The 19979-nt window shown below is 27.5% G+C and overlaps 1 protein-coding gene across 6 annotated transcripts in view; it reads right to left on the bottom strand.

The window, feature by feature from the left end:
- LOC129968447 (uncharacterized) overlaps positions 1-19979 on the bottom strand; it is a 69091-nt gene that overhangs the window by 42834 nt on the left and 6278 nt on the right. For 4 of the 6 annotated variants that reach the window (XR_008784409.1, XR_008784408.1, XM_056082313.1 and 1 more), the window contains exons 1-2: positions 9825-9951; positions 6139-6350 (exon numbers count right to left, since the gene is read on the bottom strand). The exons of 1 other annotated variant lie outside the window; for it this stretch is intronic. The gene's annotated coding sequence lies outside the window, so the exon portion shown is untranslated. Of the gene's footprint in view, positions 1-6138; positions 6351-9824; positions 9952-19979 lie in introns of those variants that run through there. One more of the 6 variants, XM_056082312.1, reaches the window with a different exon arrangement.

Below are 19979 nucleotides of genomic sequence, written 5' to 3'. Positions count from 1 at the left end.
GAAATTACATTCCAATTATGTAATTATAATACTGAATGTAGAATCTGAAAAATATTGTTACTAATTTATTTAACCCTTTAAAGGGCCATTTTTTTCTAGTCATATTATGTTTAAATATTTTTAGGCTTGAAATTAGAATAAGAAAAGGGATTCATTTAGCTTATTAGATAAATTTAATTTAATTAATTAATTAATTAGGTTAATTAATAATTAAGTAACAAATCAAGATACATCATTTTGTCTGAGATAAAGAACTGAATCATCTAAGTTTCTGTCTTTCTAAAAAAAATTTGTCAGAACTTATGCCAACCTACATAATTTCATACAAAGATAGATAAATTTGTTGGGAAGCATACTTCCCACGGCCCTAGAAAGGGTTAATAAGTTTAATGCACACTTGAGTAATGTCTTTTAGGGTAGCTAAAAATCTACCATATCTACGTTGTATATATATATATATATATATATATAACGTCGTCATATTGTTTCTTAAAAAATTAGATCGCAAAAAAAAAAAAAAAATATTTTACAGTAAATAAATATAATATACATTTACACAATTTACTTACTAAATTGCTTTATATAGAATTCATTCATTTCAAAAATCATTTGCAACAACAACGTAACTCTTCTTAGCATGCTTACATTGCAAAAGAGTGTCAACAACAACTACCGATATTTTTACTAAATTTGCTTTAATGGTTAATGAAATATAACATAATATATTATGAAATCGTATAGATATATTGCAGAGAAAGTAACAATTGGATAAAAAAAATATTGCTCATTATCTGATCTATTTCGTAAAATCTAAAATTAAACAGTTCCCACTGACAAGTTATCGAAACTGTGAATAAAAGTAAAAATTCAATTTTTCATAAATCATGATGATATTTCAGCCAGAAGACCAATAGCAATGGGCAAAAATGCTTCAGCTTATTCATTTGTCACTTACTCGATTTTTCTGTCAAAAATTAGGCAAACTATTGTCTTAATGGAAGACAATTTCATCACGCGTCTAACAATCTGTAAATTTAACGTCGTCGTCGTGGCCATCGATATCTGTCGAAATGGGTGACAATTTCATCAGATGTCGGAAAATATATCGAATAAGCCCATCGACATATGTTGCACTGATTTTTTACTAGATCGAACAAAAATAGTCGACAAAATGAAACTGTCAATTGTCAAATAATTTGCAAGAATATATAACTAACTATTAAAGTCCAAGAGATGGCGCCAGCAGTCCAAACAGAACCCAAACAAACTGAGGTAAACATCCGGGTTTCAGAAAAAAATTTATAACTTTAAAAGAGCAATACTTTATATATATATATATATATATATATATATATATATATATATATATATATATATATATATATATATATATATATATATATATATATATATATATATATTGTGTATCTCAGAAACGCCTCTACGATTTGGATCAAATTTTAAATTTAGAATAAGGTTTTGCTTTATATGTCTTTCTTAAAAAAAAAAAAAGCAATTTTACAAAATATTTTTTTAAACTAACTATTAAAGTTCAAGAGATAGCGCTGCCATTCCAAGCAGAACTTAAAACAAACCGAGGTAAACACCCAAACTTCTATAAAAATCTTAAAACTTTAAACGATCATGTCTTATATATTTATAAATTTATTTATTTTGTGTATCTCGGAAACGGTTCTAACGATTTGGATCAAATTTTATATTTAGATAAGATTTTGCTTTGTAAATTTATCTATAAAGGTGTCTTTCCTGAAAAAATGCGATTGTACAAAAAGAATTTTTTTTAAAAATAACTAAGTACTAGAATAAGTTTATTTAACTTCCGCTTTGAAGTGTGAGAGAGTTCGGTTCGAGTCGCGTTTTCTGATTTATTTTTTATTTATGTATTTATATTCAATATTTTTGCTTTTTAAATTATTTATATAGATTTTTTTTCCTGAATAAACACGATTTTATACACACATTTTTTTTTATAACTAACTATTAGAGCCTTTTTCTATTTGCTTTTCATGTCTTTATTTGCTATTATATACAATGTCATACAGCACCATTTAGGACCCGATTTCACCATGGTAGAACTGAGTGCAAGTTAAAAATATACGTAATGATAGATAAACTGTAAAATGAATACTGAGATAAAGCAGATTGTTTTGAATAACAAGTTAAACTAAGTGCAATCATAATTTTTTTTATTTGAATGATCAGTTCATATGCAGGTAAGACTGAAAAATATTCATATGTAATCAGTGATTCGTATCTAAATATTTCATCGAATAATAATAATAAATAAAAAACAATTTTACAAAACTGCCGAGCTAAGTTTGGTCTTCCTGGTACTATTGGTTTAATGGAAGACAATTTCAACAGAGATCTAACAATCTGTCGTCGTCATTAATGTAATTTAATGTCGTCGTTGTCATCGGCATCTGTAGGCATAATTTAATCGATGTTTGACAGTCTCTATCTATATAAACGCTAACGTATTTGGCACAGAAATCGCTGTTATTACATAGTATCGAATAGCAACAGTACAATGCAAACAAATCATTATAAGAAAGTTTCAGATTTTTTTATTGTTGGGTTTTACTGCTGCACTTAATTCAGCGCCTCACTGATAAATGAAGCTGAAAAATATTGTAAGAAATTTTCGAGATAAGGTCCACCAAGAGTTCTATTCGCTTAGAGGTAAGAAAATGTAAAAGAAATCCAGAAACAAGTATCAAATAAAGTTTAATCTGGAGCGAAAATATGTTAATATTATTGGTTATTTTTATCAATGGCAATTGATGATTATATCTTCCAAAATTATTGTCTTCATAAAAATGGATTTTTTATCATCTTAAAACTCGAAACATTACCTTTTTAATGATAACAATTTAAATTTCTGTAAAATAATTACTTTATTTTGAATAATTTAAAAAATATAATACGCAATTTGTAACAATTTTTAATGTTATGAATTTCAAATACATTCATTAAAGCAATCAGTCGCCTGCTTTTATCAATGTCAAAGTTTAAAATAAAAATGCTTTCTTTGTGCATTAATTAATTAAGAAGTAAGATTATTATTTCCATTTTTATTTCGTAATATATATGTTACAGTTAAAGTATATAATGCAGTTATTTCATAGAATACCTAGTTATTCCATGAAATAACTGATCGTGTCCATTAAAGTGTGTAATATGTAATTAATTTGACACTTTAACTAGTTATTCTATGAAATAACTAGGTATTCTATAAATTAACTAATGAGAGACAGTTAAAGTGTAAAAGAAACAATTTATTTAAAATGAAATTAAACTAATGATAGACAATTAAAATGAAAAAGAAGAAATTTATCTAATTTACGCAGCGTATAAATGGTATTTATGGAAACGTACCATAAAATCATTTGTTACAACAAGGATTCCTAAAATGACACTTGGAATTACAAAGAACATTATTTCTAAAACAAAAACATTTTTTGTTGACACACTGGGTTTTTACACGAACTTTTTTTAAATCCCTGACCAGTATTTAAAATGCAGTAGGGGTGGAAGATAAATGTATTTGTCGTGCGAGATATATGATATAGATTATTTTACACTTTAACGGGCTGCAGATCGTTATTCTATGAAATAACTAGTTAAACCATGAAATACAAGAGAGTTTTACACTTTAACGGACACGATCAGTTATTTCATGGAATAACTAGGTATTCTATGAAATAACGGATTTCATACTTTAACGGTAACATATACACTTTTTAATTTGCATGCATTATAATTTGTTTTGATTTATTCAATTAAATTCATGTTTTTCGATCTTATCAAAAAGTGGAATGTGGAATGCATATTAAAAATATATATATATATGCATTCGACATTAATATTTAACAGCCCCAATAATCAATAGTCTGGGCGAATACGCTGGTCGCCAAAAGCGGCTAATATAGCAAATAAGGCCATCGACATTCGTTGTACTCATTTCTTCCTGGATCGATCAAAAATAGTCGACAAAATAAGATATTTTATTCACTAGTCAAAGAGTTAATTATTCTGCCATATGTCAGACAAACTATTGGTTTAATAGGTGGTAATTTCATGAGATGCCTGGCAATCTGTCGATTTAAACGCTATCGAATCCGTTGCACTAATTTTAAAATAGACTGACCAAAAAAAAAAAAAAAACAGCAAAAAGCGCCATCTTAATCACCCCCCCCCATAAAGTTATTGCGCCAAATGTAATCATTTTGCCCAAGTAAACTTTTACTCAAATATTTGGATTCTTAGCAATATATTATCCTTAAGATGGGTTTTAAATTATCCAATCGTTAATATACATCTCGCCATATCATTATTCCAAAAGAATTGACTTTTGCGGACGAAACTCAATTTCTCGCTTTTTCTCCTCCAGTCCCCTTATTATCGCTATCTCTGGTCATTCTACAGTTTTATATAGATAGATAGGTTAAAAAACAGATGATTTCAAAAATATATTATTAAACTAAACAATGCATCCCATTTTAATGTACTTTTACATGAAATCTATGACGTTATTTATAAGAAAATTAAGATATTGGAAAAATAATTACTATCGGTAATTGTACATACTTCCGAAGTCGAGTATGATCGCCAAGCGGTTGTCGCCAAATGCTCTCAAGTAGTATGCAAGTCAAACGATATATAAGTGACGTCAGATATTCACTTGTTTTCACTGCGAATGTTAATGATAAGTTATGAATGTTAGGTAGGTTTTAGGAGATGAATGCATCCACTTTAGTAAATAGTTCTTAACCCTTTTGAACAGCAGCAAACGCGCAGAATCATTTTGACCCAAAACTGTCAGGCATTTAACCTTTATCTTATTGGCTAGTTTATAAATATAAAATATGGACAGAATAAATAATTGTTTTTCCATGCAAATAGCTTCTTATTTCAGCGTAATTGAATCTAGTCCCTTTATTTTATACCTCTTCTGTATTCATTTCCTTTCTTCAGTATAAAAATATCGGAAGAATAAGAAAAATCTATATTTTAAATGTAGTTTACATTTGAAATTTTTTGGAAAAAAAGAAACTTAATCATACAGTTTTGAAAATTCATATCTTTTGTCTTTTATTTTTTAAATACATGCTCAAAAAATATTTTTATCATTATTCAATCAGAGTCAAAATGAATGGTTTATATAAATTTCAATACAATTTATTCATATTATAAAAAATGCATTTTATTTAAGGATTTTCTACATTTTTCACAAGCAGGAAAGGACTCGATTAAATTTTCTAGAGTATTCAGAATCGGTGTTGTGTTCCTATTCTGTATCATTATCACTTCCCGAAATTTCATGACTATATAAGGAATCTGAACTATCATCATTTTGTCTAAGAGTAGAAAGTCTTGCGAAAAGATATCTTAATTTGTGCTTCTGACTGTCATAGTCATAAAATTAAAAGAATCTGAAACGTTAGCACACGCAAGGATCAATTTGAACCCAAACATCCGGTAAAAAATAAGATACACTGTTTTTCTATTGTTCTAATCTTCTTCTTCTAGCTCCCCCATGATATAGGAAATAACAGGTGCGAACTTTTATAAATTCCTAGAATATTTACACAAAAGGGAAATGATGGGGTCAAAATGACCCCGTGAGTGTCCTGACGGGTTAATTATGTAATGTAGCAATGAGAATGGTGTTCGTTTCCGCACAGGCGTTGGAGGCGGCCGCCTCGTATTTCGAGACACAGAAAGTTTTAAAATTTAGTTGACGTAAATCCCAGAACTAAGCCAATACAGAATTTTCTACTCCTCACTTTTCATTGAAAGAAGAAAGAGAATGAATGAAAAGAGCCAAGTGAAAGTTAGGAAAAAATAAGCTCTAATAAAAACATGAAAAAAATAAAATAATAAATAATGTCAAAAGCTCTAAAATCATGCAATGACATTCAGGAAATTTATTAGAAATAAAAATGATACAAAAACATTATTAAATCAATAATAACTTTTAAGCTAAAGGCATAAAAGAGGGGATATCAATAAGCAATGCATAGACTTTTGAACATAAAGATAGAAAAATGCAATGAATGACAATATGAAATTGAAATTAAATTATTACTATTTTATTACTTGTGATATAATTACCATTTTTATTGAAACATTTGTCCCAGTGTTAGATATCTGAACATTCTGGTCTCATCGAGTCCCTTCGGCTCGCATGAGGTCATCCTCCGGGTGGAACTTCTGACCACTGAAGAACCTCTCACGGCAGAAGAAAATTTAAGGATGCCCAGACTATATGGTGAGTACTTCAGAACTTTTCAATCAAATTTCTTGCAGATTTAGATGAACGAATCCTAAACCATTACATATAAATATAATGATTAAATATAAAGAAATAATTTTTAGAAATTATATATTTAATAACTGCCAAAATGACATTGTCATTTGCGCAGTAAAGTTTTTATTATTTGGGAATTATCAAGATTATAAACAATAAAATTCTGGCTACTTCACAAGCTAGATTTTTACGTTTTACGGACATCTTTTGACCCGAGTGAGTGAAGACGATATTTATAAAAAGTATTTAAAAAATTGAAGAAATGGGAAAAAAAAACTATTTTCTTGAAATCCTAGAGATATTGAATCTAGACTTATCTTATCTTAAAAGTTAATTTACAATTTTCCAACTTTCTGAACTAACTTTCGATAAGCTGAATTGCGTATTCAATTCATTCATAAAAGAATTTTACAAAGAATGAAGTAGGCATCATGAAAATTAGAACAATTTTTAAAACAGAGATACAATTGATTGACAGTTCCATATAATGGCGTAAGTATTGTTAGCATAGTAAGTATGGCCATGTGCTTTGGACGCTATTGCAAGAGAACTCAAAATTGAGGAATCAGTTTGTTCCATTTAGGAGAAAAGTACTTTTTCCCTTTTAATCTTTTTCCACAGATTCTTGAAAATTAAATTGATTTCAGTCAATTGAAGAAGAACATAAAAATATTATCCTTTTTACAACCTGAGAACAAATTCAGGCTAGGTTTCTGAAAACAAAATAACAAATAGGGAATTTTAACAGCACTCTATTAGTCAAGCTCCCCCTTTAAAAAAAGCTAAGGCAATATTTAAGAATTTGGGCCAAAATATCAATACCGGCTATAATGCAAAAGGAGTTTAATGAGTTGCCTCTGTAGTTCATTAAAATCGTCTGCTATTATTTGATTGGGATTTATTTGAATTATATTTTCTAGGTCAAAGATAAATAAATTTGGGTCGGAACTAGGGGGAATATAAATAGAGGTAAGAGAAATCGGATCTTTATTTTTAAAATTAATTACAACTGCGTTGGCTTCAATGTGATGAAGGGATGGGGGGGGGGAATTAATTCATAATGTGATATGTTATTTTTAATTAGGATTGCTGTGCCACCTAGGATTGCGTTAGGATTGGTACTAGTACGATAACTAATACGCGACGTAGTTTGCCAGAAAGACTTTCTTTTGCGGTCTCAGATGTGTTTCCTGAATTAAAATAATATCGGGGTTATACTTATTTACAAACAGACTGGGTTAATTTATTTTATTCTTAATCCCAATGGCGTTCCAATAAATAATGTTAAGTCTATTAAGATTGAATTAGCCATTACTATTGTTGGCAGGGCTGCCGTAGGCCATTATTAAAAGTTGGAGTTTGTCTTCTATGGTTTTGACAAATTTGATTTATTTGAGTGCGGGAAACAGATGAATATTTGATACTTTAATTTATTTCATTATTGAATTATAACTCAAATAATTTTGATTATTGCTATTAACATTTCATCTTTGAGAAAAAACATTTTTCAAACTTGTTTCACTATTTATTATTATAAATTCGTACTTCCATTCAAAATATCCGCAGCTTTCTAGTTTGGAACTCAAAAAATGTAGCCACTTTGAGGCGACACAGTATCATCTAAACAATTTTTTTTTTAATTTTAATGTTTGGAATTATATTATGGAACTGTATTTTATGTAGAACAATAGGTATTCTATAACTATCCCCTATACAAAATTTTCGAATTATTTCTAAAATTTTTGAAAAATTTAAATTAAAAAAATTTGATTTTTTAAAAATCACTAAACTTTTTTTTGACTATACAATTTTTTTATATATGCAAATTTTGTAAAGATATAATTTCTACAAATAAAATTTTCTAGGTAATTACTAATAAATTACATAGAACATATGGATTTCTTTCTGCTTATAATATTTAAGTTTTTAAAGTTTTTTTTTTTATTGTAACACACTTAAAAAATTTCGAAAAATGCATTAATTTTTATTTTGAACCTTTTTTAAAAAAATTACTACACGTCTTAAAGCCCACCACAACAAGTTTTATAAAACACAGATTTTAGAACATTCACAAAATAAATAGATAAATAATAATAATTTTAAAAAAAAACGCTGCTACTTCAACTTTTAAAAAAGCCTTAGGCTTTCGAAAAATAGTATATAAGCAAAAACACAACATGGAAAAAAATGAATTTAAAGTTTCCATTCATCAATATCCTGATATAAAATCCATCCAATTTGCCTGTAACTTTTACAAAATGTTAATTAAATTATTCTAAATTTTTTAAACAAAAAAAAAAAAAATCGCAAAAATTTATTGAAATAAAATATTATGTATGTATAGTGCATATGTAAACAAAAACTCACAAATGATCAAAATTTCACAAATCTTTAACATAACAAAAATAAATACATATTTCAGAGTTGATTAAATGTATGTTTCTGCTACAAACATGAGTAAAAACATGAAACATGAAAAAAATAATATTTCATTTTTTATCGGACAACATGACAAAGGATTGGCAACATTATTTTGTCTCTGTCATGCATCAAAATTTTTAATAACGTAATAAAAAATAAAAGATGTAGCTCTAAAATTTTACAGGCACATTTCGAAAGATTTAAATTATCATATGAGCAAATAAATTTATTAGTTAATTTTTTTATGGTTTTTTCAGTACTGTATCACCTTAGCTGGAAATAACTTTAAAAAAAAATACATATGAAAAATATATTTGTTAGCACTGTGTAGTGATACATCACTAACAAATATCTGCATTAATACGTCAAAACGAATACGCTACTGCGCATATACCATCACGCAAGAAATACAGATGCCACCTACGTACTAAAAACCGTTCGGGGATTAAGTAGTACATAGATGGATTTGGCGATATTCTGACCACCCTCGATTTCGAAAGTGTGTGTACACACACACACACACACACACATATACATACATACACACACATTTTCAAACATTAGAAAACGTACGCAATAGATTTTTGAACAATAATTTTAAAAATCGAAATATCGGGAGAAAAATGAAAGTAAACAAAATGTTATAAACATTATTGATAAACAAAGAACACATATATAAAAATAGTAAATAGTTTAATAAACAAATTTAAACTGGTAAATTGTATATAAACACTTTTTATGCAAAATTAAATCTTCTATTAATGTATTTACAATGGTTAGAGAATCTTAGAGTAACAACTTTAAAATTATCAAAACTGAAAACATATTGTTCTAATAATCTAAAATTTTTATTATGTAAAAATAATTATGATTAATTTTATTATAATGACTTGCAATCTATAAATCCATCTATAAAGCCAATCCATTTAGAAATTCTCTGATTAATTTATAAATTAATTTAGCAATTATGCAACAGGTGACTACAAATTCATTGCTGCAATCCTGAAAATTAATGTAGTTTTAAAATTTCACATAATTTTGAATAATTCAGAAATTTTAAATAATATACCGTTTCCGTGGCAACAAATTCTTTAGCAGCTTGAAGAAAAGACGATGAACGGATGATTATGATAAACGGAAAGACTCAGGAAAATTTCGATCGATTCGAAACAGCTCCTAACAGCAGAATGGCCGACTAGCGTCTCAAACCGATTCTGCTGTGAGAAAGATGGACGATTCCATTTTGTCAACAGGTTAGCTCAGTACTGAGAGAGCTAAGATGGGTATTTACCGCCCACAACCAGTGTCGAGATTAAAATTATTGTAGAAAATAAGTTGGGATTTAATTCCTGAGAGCCCTTTCAGAGATTTTACATCTGATAGATTATTTAATACGAAAATCATTAAATAAACCGGGAATATTTGTGCCATATTTCAACTGATTGCTTTGTACCTATTTGTACTGTTGAAACTTTAATCAAATAAAAAATTATTTCTATAAATATTAAAGATTAATATGTGCGCGTAGTTGTATAGCTTAAAACTCAGAATTTAGCACAAATAAATCTAAAATGAGCGCTTCAGAGCGACTTCAAAAAAATTATCAAATTTGACACAAATATATACCTTGGATGGTCGTAATGTGCAATTTCGAGTAATTTTTTTTTTTTTTTTTTCCGTTTTAGTAAGAATGTTAACTGATTTCTTTTTTTTTAAAAAAAAAAATCTGAATTTTAGTATTTTTCCGCGATAATTTCCAAAAATTTCTATGCTCAAAAACGATTTTTTTTAAAAAAGTCTGTAACTTAAAAATCTGTCCTTTTAATGATTTGATTAATAATTAAACAATTTAATAGTGATTTTTTTTCTTTCTGAATATACGTAATTTAATTTTTTTTTCTGCCTGATTTCCAACGACAGGTTACATTGTAACCCTGAATTCATACCTTTTTATTGATTTATCAAATACTAGCCGCCTTTGGCGACCAGCCGATTCGCCAATCTTAATGCTCGTTAAAATTTTAATAATTAAATATTTTATGTAATTCCTATTTTAATAGCTTCTTCATTAAAATATTTTAAAACTTCAAATTTCAATTCACTAATAATATTATAAAGGCCTTCAGTCATAATGTAATCAGTATCTCTCTAATTTTCTGTTAGCTCCCGTAGAATTTATGCTTTAAATTAAAGTGGAAAGAATTTATCTTCAATTAATATAATAATATTTTTTACTGAAACAAAGCATTTTTTTATAATCTGATTTTAATAATTAAATATTTTATGCAATTCCTCTTTAATAGCTTCTTCATCAAAATATTTTAAAACTTCAAATTTTGAGAGTCATATAATTCACTCATAATAGTATAAAGGCCTTCAGTCATAACGTAATATGTATCTCTCTAATTTTCTGTTAGCTCCCGTAGAATTTATACTTTAAATGAAAGTGGAAAGGATTAATATGCAATTAATATAATAATATTTTTTACTGAAACAAAGTATTTTTTTGTAATATGATTACTAAAAACAGAGTCACTCAGCGTTTAAACTTTATGGGCACTAAAGAATATTTTTTTAAATTTATGTAATATCTCAAGAATTTGTCAACAAAATTTCTTCAGATTCATCATGAGCAGGTCTATTAATTAACAATGTTTCATTTTAAATGCATCACACACTAAGAAATAAATAGAATCGTTTAAAATAATCGGTCGAAAACAGGTAAAAAAAATTACTTAAAAAACGATGTACTTAAACCAACATAAATACAATTTAATTACAAAAGCATGCAACTAACCTAAAAATAATTTAAATCAAGTCCGCAATCAGTCACAACAATCAGAACACAAAGCGCATGCGTGAATTTTCAACGCCAGTTATGGTAACGCAAATGTGTGAATTTTTTTACGCCAGTTGGGGTAACGCTATGCAGATTAGACATTTTTAATTTCCTTTATTCTGTGTTATTTTAATTCAAAAGTACTTCAGAATGAATCTCAAAGATCGATTCATTAACAATGTTTAATTTTAAATGCATCAAACATTAAGAAAATAAACAGAATCGTTTGAAATAATCGGCCGAAAAATGTTAACCCTAGCCTCATTACTGTTAGGGGGGGGGGAACTGAAGCCTCACTCATTTGGCGGTGGGGAAAATGGAAGATTTTTTGGCGGGAAAGTTAGTTTTTAATTAATAATTAAAATTCTAATTAAAAATTCAAAAAAAAGGGACCCCAGGTGCACATTCCCAACCTCTAAGGTATACATGTACCAAATTTGGTAGCTGTAGGTCAAATGGCCTGGCCTGTAGAGCGCACACACACACATTGAGCTTTATATAAGTATAGATTTAATCGCGAGATTTTCTTCCACTACTGAAAATTTAAGAAAAGTATTCTGCTTAATATCTACTTAGTTTATAAGACGAAGAAAAAAAAAAGTGAAATAACACCACGAAATTTAGAAGCAAATGAACAGTACATTTATGTTTTTAATAGTGATATAATGTCATGGAATTGAAATTCATTGAAAGATCCTTATCGTCCAATGAAGATAATACATGCAAAAATATTAAAATAATATTTTTTAACGCCTGACATTTTATCGGAATTATGGATATGAAATTACGTCTACCCATTTAACTAAAATTAAATACAGTATACTCTCAAATATGCAGCCTAATGTGTGGGAAGTGCAGGCCGGATAACAAAACAGCCGGAGTTCTATAAACTCATTTCTTTGCTCACCAATACAGGAAGACGAAGTTTTTATACCAAAACTAACTGTTATAATACGTATTTTCCCACTTATTAAGTACTTGCGTAGGTTAAGGCTAGCGTAATATTTACTAAACAATGGTTTCGTCAACGTTATTGGCAGACATCACGAAATGAGCAGAACGGTTGAAAATTGAACAGAAGCGGTTTGTTTGGTACCTGACACGTGACCGTGAATTGACCCCATTGTATCAACTTTTGGACCTTACAGGTGCTCTCTTGTCATATGACTAAATACATACATTAGCGAAATAGGTTCCGAAAACAGATAAATTACAGAAACTATTGTTATTTTCTTTTGAATTATTCCAAACAAAAGTAAATATGTATGCGTAAAAATAAATGATTTTTTTTTTTTTTTTTTTGCATTGGGTCATATTGACCCGAACGATACATTAGATATAAATTGAAAAATATTTCTTTGAAATAAGAATAATCCTAAATCCCTATAGGAGTGCATATATATATTATTTACCAACTAGCCGCCTTTGGCGACCAGCCGGTTCGCCAGTATTACCGCTCGCTATAATTTTCAATTAAATATTTTAAGTAACTGGTCTCTTAACAGATTCTCAAACAAAACATTTTTAATCTTCAAATTTTGATAGTCATACCAGACTTATACTGTTGTTTAGATCGTTTCGTTCAATTTACTACATATATTTTCCTAATTTGTTGTCATTTCCGGTAAAACTTCAACTTTAATTTAAAGTGGAAATGATGAAATTGCAATTAATATAAAGATATTTTTTAATAAAACCAAGCGTTTTGTTTTATTTATCATCTTTATTGTTATTTATTTATTTATTATTATTATTGAATATGAATATTGCAAACAGAATCGCTCGGTATTTAAGTCTTATGTGAAAACTACAAAATATTTTTAATAATTTATGCAATATCTCAAACAATAATTCAACAAAAATTTCTCAGATTCAGCATAAAATTCAGTTTTTAGTTTTGCTTTCAAAAGGATTGAACTGAAATCAATAAAAATATTTTGTTCCGGCCTATAAATATATTTCAAAAATTATGAAGTCTAAATTTAATGCAGTAAGGTATCAGATTCTGAGAAACATTCTGGACACACCACATTTTAAATAAATGAATGAATGTTTCTATTTTCCACGATCAACTAAGACTTATTTATAAAGTTTTGAATGTTAAAAATTTAGAAAAACTCAACATTTTCATAATCTTAGGCCAATTAATCTTGAGAAACCTGCGCGCTGATTGGCGTGTTTCATTGAAACGATCGATGGAAAATCTAAAATTATCCTTTTTTATTGAATAGTGATATTCAGATTTTCATAAATCAGTTAGTTTAAGTGATTGATTTAGTTGATTGGAAATTAACTCTTTTTATTTAAAATATTAGTGTTTCAAGAACATTTTGTTAAACGTGATTTCCACAGCAGAAGCTTTATGTAAAATCAAAAATCCGTTATTTATTAGAGCATTTATTGAATCAAATTACATAAAATATAATCATTTTCCATTTAGACCTTTTTAGCAGATCTGTGTCTATTACTAAAGGTTTACAAATTAGCTGTGTGGCCCTGATTTGAATGGATATCCTGTTCATATTAAACAAAACTTGCCTTAAAATAAAACTGATTTATTGGATTAATAATATAGATAGGGTAAAAGATCATAAAATAACTTTTCTTGAATTTATTTTTTAGAAAAAATAATATTTCATATTTGTTTCATTTCCTACAGACACGTGCTGAAAATTATATTTTTGCAGATTTCATTTCCAAAAAGATTCAATTTATTTTTAATTGGAGCTTTAATCAATGTGATGGCAACACTTTGAAAAGAGCTAATTTTGAGCTTTATTATAAGTATAGATATAGATTTGCATCTGTAGGTCAAACGATCTGCTCGTAGAGCGTTAATGTACGCATTCATCATTATTATCAGAAAAAAATAGAGAATGTTAGTGTTCTTAGAATATTTTATTAAGTACTACTCGCCTTTGGCGACCAGTTGGTTCGGCAGGAATATTGGTTATACAGTAAACTTCCAAGTATCCGGTTCGCAGCTATCCGGCCTAGGTTTTTTTTTTTTTTTTTTTTTTTTTTTTTACACAATTAATCCTTCTGTTCTTTTTTGGGTCTATATGACCCAAAATAAAGTTTATACCTTCGTAAAAATATATAGTACAGGGATATTTTCATGAAATTTCTTGACATCTTCCATACTTATAATAAAGCTCAATGTGTGTGTGTGTTGGCGTTCTACAGGCCAGACCATTCAACCTACAGCTACCAAATTTGGCACGTGTATACCTTGGAGGCCGGGAATGTGCACCTGGGGGTTATTTTTTCGAATTTCTAATTAGAATTTTATTTATTTAAAAATGAAGCGAAATTTTGGCGTGTTTCTGCTATAACTTCCGAAAATATTACCGCACAAAAAAGATTTTTACATGAAGTTAAAGATCAAAAATTTATCTTTTAAATGATACCAATGTTTTAACCTTAAAATTAAGTTTCTATTTTTAATTAATTTTTAAATAAATATTTTAACTATATTTTTCAACAATTTTTTTCTTACAAAATAAAAATAAAATTTAAGCTGCACGAGCACGTTTCGCATTCATGGGAAAAAATTAGCTCTTTTCAAAGTGTTGCCATCACATTGATTAAAGCTGCAATTAAAAATAAATTAAATCTTTTTGGAAATGAAATCGGCAAAAATATAATTTTCAGCACGTGTCTGTAGGAAATGAAACAAATATGAAATATTATTTTTTCTAAAAAATAAATTCAAGAAAAGTTATTTTATGATCTTTTACCCTATCTATATTATTAATCCAATAAATCAGTTTTATTTTAAGGCAAGTTTTGTTTAATATGAACAGGATATCCATTCAAATTATGGCCACACAGCTCATTTGTAAACCTTTAGTAATAGACACAGATCTGCTAAAAAGGTAAATTTCATAAATGGAAAATGATTATATTTTATGTAACTTGATTCAATAAATGCTCTAATAAATAACGGATTTTTGATTTTACATAAAGCTTCTGCTGTGGAAATCACGTTTAACAAAATGTTCTTGAAACACTAATATTTTAAATAAAAAGAGTTAATTTCCAATCAACTAAATCAATCACTTAAACTAACTGATTTATGAAAATCTGAATATCACTATTCAATAAAAGGATAATTTTAGATTTTCCATCGATCGTTTCAATGAAAACACGCCAATCAGCGCGCAGGTTTCTCAAGATTAATTGGCCTAATATTACGAAAATGTTGAGTTTTTCTAAATTTTTAACATTCAAAACTTTATAAATAAGTCTTAGTTGATCGTGGAAAATAGAAACATTCATTCATTTATTTAAAATTTGGTGTGTCCAGAATATTACTCAGAATATGATACCTTACTGCATTAAATTTAGACTACATAATTTTTGAAATATATTTATAAGCCGGAACAAAATATTATTATTGATTTCATTTCAATCCTTTTGAAAGCAAAACTAAAAACTGAATTTTATGCTGAATCTGAGAAATTTTTGTTGAATTATTCTTTAGATATTACATAAATTATGAAAAATATTTTGTAGTTCACATAAGACTTAAATACCGAGCGATGCTGTTTGCAGTACTCATATTCAATAATAATAATAATAAATAAATAAATAACAATAAAAATGATAAATAAAATAAAACGCTTGGTTTCATCAGAAAATATCTTTACATTAATTGCAATTTCAGCATTTCCACTTTAAATTAAAGTTGAAGTTTTGCCGGAAATGACAACAAATTAGGAAAATATATATAGTAAATTGAACGAAACGATCTAAACAACAGTATAAGTTTGGTATGACTATCAAAATTTGAAGATTAAAAATGTTTTGTTGGAGAAGAAGATATTAAGAGACAAGTTATTTGAAATATTTAATTGAAAATTGTAGCGAGCGGTAATATTGGCGAACCGGCTGGTCGCCAAAGGCGGCTAGTAATAAATAAATAACAATAAAGATGATAAATAAAATAAAACGCTTTGTTTTATTAAAAAATATCTTTATATTAATTGCAATTTCAGCATTTCCACTTTAAATTAAAGTTGAAGTTTTACGTAAATGACAATAAATTAGGAAAATATATATAGTAAATTGAACGAAACGACAGTATAAGTTTGGTATGACTATCAAAATTTGAAGATTAAAAATGTTTTGTTTGAGAATCTATTAAGAGACCAGTTACTTAAAATATTTGATTGAAAATTTAAGCGAGCGGTAAAACTGGCGAACCGGCTGGTCGCCAGAGGCGGCTAGTATACAATACAAATATTTTGGTGGGTGGAAATATACAAAGCTTTTTTTAAATTGGAATCCTAATAAATTAGAAATGAAGCTGAATTTTGATTTTTGCGTGACAACTTCTGATAATATTATAGTACAAAAAATAAATTATCTTAAAATTCAAAAATCATCTTTTCAACTAAACCAATTTAATTGCAGTATAATTTTTAATCCATTTTTAATTGATTTTTAAGCATATTTTACAACAATGTATTTCCTTCTTGTAAAGAGGATTTTCCTTCCAAATTTAATAATTAGGGTACGAAGTTATGATTTATTTTTCGATATGAATAAATTTCTTTTAAAAATATGCTTTCAATACGCATTTTGAAAATTCTTATACTTATAATTAAGGTTCAACTTTACAAATAAGCAATGTTAAAAAATTTTTTTCTTAAAGTTCATTATTCTTTAACATTAAACATACCAGCCCTTTCACTGATACATTGGAGTTGCCATTAGAAAACGGTCATTTGATTGCTCGCGGTAGGTTTAGTATTAAAAACTGCTACTATTTAATGCTACTATTATAACTGAATTCATAAAAATACATCATCCTTCTTATTAATTCCAAGATGTTTTTTCTTTTAGTACACTAATTTTTTTTTTATCAGAGAAACTTTTACCGAATAACCTTTTGAGCTATTAAACGAATTATAAAAGACATTCTGTAAATTTCAATGCAGAATTATTTTATTTTCTGCTTTTATCTTAGTTTTAGCAACAAAGTTTAAATAGTTCTTTATCTTCAAAGTGAAACTCAAATTTTAGGAAAGATGATTAAAAAAAAAAAAAAATACAGAAATAAGTTAACGGAACAGTGCATGGCTATCAAATTTCGAATTTAAAAATACTTACTGATGAAGCCACCTAGGTAGATAAATAAGATTAGTCAAAAATTATAGCAACCATTCAACCCAACGAACCAACTGGTTGAAAAAAGGTGGTTAGTTAATTATAAAGAAGAATGTCTGCTGGCCTTCATCATTAAGGGCCTAGCACAGTAGTGAAATTTCTTCGAACTATCAAAAACAAGTTCCGGCTTCTGCCGAACTTCAAGTCAGAGAAATAAGTAAAAAATGTTCATCAAAATGTTTACTCCTCAAAAACTGAACCAATCATGTTCGATTTGGATGACCACATCACTGATGTGAAACGTAGAACATTTTTTCTCTTCCAAATTTAGATCATCAACAGACATTAAATGACATATATGGCATACGAATTCACACTAGACATTACTGTCTTAAAATGTATGAAAAAATCCAACGAAATTATATTGCACGAAATAAAGGTTAATTACATTTTATGTTAAATATGTTTTTATGTGATAAAGTTAGCAGTGCTCATTTGCTTTAATTCATATAGTTAACAACTATTCTATTAGCACAAGATTTTATACAATGCAATTCGACATTTCAAATATCAGCCAATATCGTAAAGCTATCGTAGCAATATTGACTACCATTTAGTGCTAGTAATTTCATCTATCTCTTTTTTTTTTTTCTTTTTTTTTTCAGTTTTGGATTTGAGAGAATTTATTTAGCAAGTAGAGAGAGAATTTAAAGTGAAACTGCCAGTTGCAAAAATTCTTAAACATTTATTAAGATCAGATACAAATAAAAACAACTTTAAATAAGCAAAAAAAAAAAAATGTGACATAAAAGTATTTAAGCAACTTTATATATTTTTGCAAACTGCAGAGAAGTATTAAATAAAAAAAAATATTGAAGATTGAAGAAATAATCGAAATAAATCTTTTCAATTTCCCCAAATATAATTCAGTTATATACCTTATTAGTAGAAAATGTTCTTTTTGGAAAAATTTTCGAATAGAAACTATCGAGCAGATCTATGCACATAAAATTCAAATTAATAAATAATCTCAAACTAGGAATATTCAGGAAATTGCAACAAAAGTGATTTAAAAAAAAGAATTGTTTAAAAATATATCTTATCGCATATTCTGAATATGTAACAATCACGATCAGTGTTGGGAGAGACAAAATGCTAAATCTAGAGCTCCAAAGCAATCAAACAAAGAAAATGATTTTTTTCCTTCCTGAAAGAACCAAAATCAAATTTCAAATAATTTAATTACAGATAAAAATGGCGGAAAAAATAAAATCATCTATGTAAAAGTATCAAAGTTTTTAAACATTGCATCCCGGTTTTAAAAATTGAATCTACAGCGATCCACTTCATCTTCGTACATTGAATTTTTTCAGAGACGAATAGGATTCGTTCTTTCTAATAGAGAATTTTATAATAATAATAAAAAAAAAAACTTTCGCGAAGAAGTAACTTTATTATTAAATATAATAAATATTTACACTATTTATTATTTATCTGTGATGTTGGTTAAATAAACTGATTGTAGAAACTAAATGCAAACGATTTTATAAAAGAAACTTCTCAGAAATTTAGAATATTTAATTTTAAAAAAAATGTTCCATATCTTAGCTAAAAATTTATTTTTCAACGTAATTGCTACTTCATCTACGCACATTGAATTCTTTCATGGACGAACAGGATTCGTTCTTTCTGATACAGAATTTTATGAGCAAAAAAAAAGAAGAAGAAAAAATTTCACAAAGAAGAAACTTTATTATTAAATATAATAAATATTTACACTATTTATTATTTATCTGTGATGTTGGTTAAATAAACTGATTGTAGAAACTAAATGCAAACGATTTTATAAAATTAGTCTGCCATGAAAAAAAGGTATTTAAATTTGTTAAGGCCATAAAATATGTGGGATACCTAGACAACAGTCTATTTTGCCTGTTTGATAATCTAGCACCGATTCCAACATTTACTGCATTTTGAGAAATGTCCAAATGCAAATGTCTTTTCATCTTTATATCTCAAGTTAATATTCAGTTATGATTAAATTTTTATAATATTTAAGCATGCATGAAGCCTGTTTTTTACCATATGTATTCAATTTTCAATTCTGCTTTTAAATTTTCTCGTATAATAAGTTGTTTTTTATTCATAGTGAATAATAAACGATCATGAATAGATAACTTACTTAAAGAAAGTACAAAGCAATATTCTACATGTGCATGAATTGTTTTTAAGGAATAAAAGCTTTTAAGCAAAGATTTAATTTTCCATTTT

This window comes from Argiope bruennichi, chromosome 5 (assembly GCF_947563725.1).
Source record: "Argiope bruennichi chromosome 5, qqArgBrue1.1, whole genome shotgun sequence".
Taxonomy (NCBI): Eukaryota; Metazoa; Arthropoda; class Arachnida; order Araneae; family Araneidae; genus Argiope; species Argiope bruennichi.
This window is presented reverse-complemented; position numbering and strand designations above follow the sequence as displayed.